Raw genomic sequence first — 2,634 nt, 5'->3', positions numbered from 1 at the left:
TCCTCCTGCACCATGCCTTCCTGGATACTGCCATGCTCCTGCCTTGATGATGATGGACTGAACCTCTGAACCTGTAAGCCAGCCCCAATTAAATGTTGTTTCTATATGACTTGCCTTGGTCATGGTGTCTGTTCACAGCAGTAAAACCCTAACTAAGACAATCTCTAAGATTTTTTTGCTATGTGTATGTAAATATTTCAAACTCTGGAAAACATTCAAAATCTGAAACATGTTGTCTTAGTTACTTTCCTAGTATTGTGACAAGACCATGACTGACTTATGGAGGGAAGTGCTTAATTGAGGCTTACAGGTTCAGAGGGTCAGAGTCCATGGCCATCATGGTGGGAAGCATGCATAGAAGCAGGCAGGAAGGCATGGTGCTGGAGCTGCAGCTGAGAGATCACATCCTGAGATACAAGAGGAGGCCCCTCCTCCTCAACCACCCCCTCAACCACTCCCCACTTCCCCCCTCCACCCTACCCCTGTGAGGAGCGGGTTTGGCTGTGGCCCCAAGATGGTGCCCAGGACTGCCGCCAGGTGTAACGACTGACAACTGACTTCCTCATATCCCTCAAGATAGCCACGTCCGTTAAACTGCACTGCACAGATGCACCATGATGAAAGATCAGATGACGTGACAAATGTAGTCCTGAGCCAATGAACTGGGCCTACGTGGAATGGGGTGATGGGGAGTGGACTAGAGGATATAAAAAGGGATGGCCGAGAGAGGTCGGGGAATCATTTTACTGCACATAGTTATGTTCCTGAATAAACTGTTTTGAGAAGGACATCGGTTTCGTTGCTTCTTTTCTGTTGGTCGGAGCTGGTAGCGACACACCCCCACTCCCGCACCTAGGCCTGTCAGACAAAGACAATGGATAAGATCTTGCTTCTGAGAATTCAAAAAACCTTAACCCAAAAGTTTTCAGGCTTCTTTATTTAAATGCTTGTTCTCTCAACAGGGACACCTAAAGCAATGTCTGTGCCTTTCAACCCCAAATTTTCATGCTTCTTTATTTAAATGTTTATTTTTCTCCCTAGCATTTGTGCCTTCTGACCAAAAATTGTCCTAAAAATTTTCAATTTGTTTAAAATTTCTTTTAAGGTTCAAACGTCATTTAATCTACTCCCACAGATCAAACCAACCATGCTGATAACCATTATTTAATCTTTATGTAACAACCAGTTTCCTTTTACAGACAAACTGTTACTGTTTATCCCAGATACATAATTAACATAATAATAAAATAAGACATTTTCTTCCTTGGCCATCCAAAGCAGACTTAAAGGATCCTTCCAGAACTAAATTCCTGAAACACCCTTGCTTTTCTAGGATCATAACAACAGACCATGACGTGCTCCCAAGCAAACTATTACAGGCTTAATACTCACTACCCACGCTATGGGACATCCTGCTGCCGGGGTTCTGCTTCTCTGTTGCAATTACCCTACAGGTTTAACTCTACAAAAGAAAAGGAGAGAGCTACTCCCACAGATCCAGACAAGACCGACCACCATCTCCTTGGACCTCCCTGGGACAATGAAGCTGCCTTTGTCCAGATACCTCATCTGGCTGAAGACTCCTGAGACACACTCTGAGATGCACAGATGACAGCTGAGACCTACAGAGAACTGACTTAGGACCTTCTAGCTACAGATGAACTCTCTTGCCAAAGTCAAATGGCTGCCAAACTTGGGGAAAGTTACATGATAGTAAGGAAAACATGACGTCTATATAGATTATTCAAATGTTGTTTAAAACCATTGTTAATTCCCTCACAAGCTATAAAATCCACTGAACAATTAATTGGTTCGATAATCCCTTGTCTTGGCTGGGCATGGTGGCACACGCCTTTAATCCCAGCACTTGGGAGGCAGAGGCAGGCGGATTTCTGAGTTCGAGGCCAGCCTGGTCTACAAAGTGAGTTCCAGGACAGCCAGGGCTATACAGAGAAACCCTGTCTTGAAAAAAAACCAAGATGTTTGGGATGCTAAGAAATGTCTCCTTTGTGCCTGGGAAGGGGTCATTTCATCATCTTCTCAAAGTTCTTTGTACAGTACGTGGGTGAAGCTTTCTGGACTTTTTCCTCTTTTAGCCTGCTGCTACAAAGTCCAAATATGGGCTCTACAACTGAGCTTTCCAGCCCACAAAAAATGTGGTTGAGGCCAGAGAACATAAGTGTTAATATTTTAGGAAGGCCACACATGGTGTTAGTCACACAGCAGTGGCTGTCAGCAGGTCTTCACACTTTCAGTGGCATTAGCTACAGTCGGGAGACGAGAGCGCCCTCTATAGGCAACTCTGAGCAGCAACATGGAGGTTGTGCTCCCCAAATCCCAAATGCCCCAAACCCCAAAATGTTAATCACTGGTAAGTGAATAGAGTATTCCACTTAAAGACGTAAGTGGAGAACTCAGTGTTTGACACATATGATTTGTCAAAACACAAATGCCCTAAAAATATTCCATAAAATACCATAATATAGTGTTCATGCAACATGGATTAACTCCTGGTTAGGACTTAGGTTCCATCTCTGTAATGGTTTGTATATTCTTGGACCAGGGAGTGGCACTATCTGGAGGTGTGGCCTGGTTGGAATAGGTGTGTCACTGTGGGTGTGGGCTTAAGACTCT

The sequence above is a fragment of the Mus pahari genome, chromosome 8, assembly GCF_900095145.1.
Source record: "Mus pahari chromosome 8, PAHARI_EIJ_v1.1, whole genome shotgun sequence".
Classification (NCBI taxonomy): domain Eukaryota; kingdom Metazoa; phylum Chordata; class Mammalia; order Rodentia; family Muridae; genus Mus; species Mus pahari.
This window is presented reverse-complemented; position numbering follows the sequence as displayed.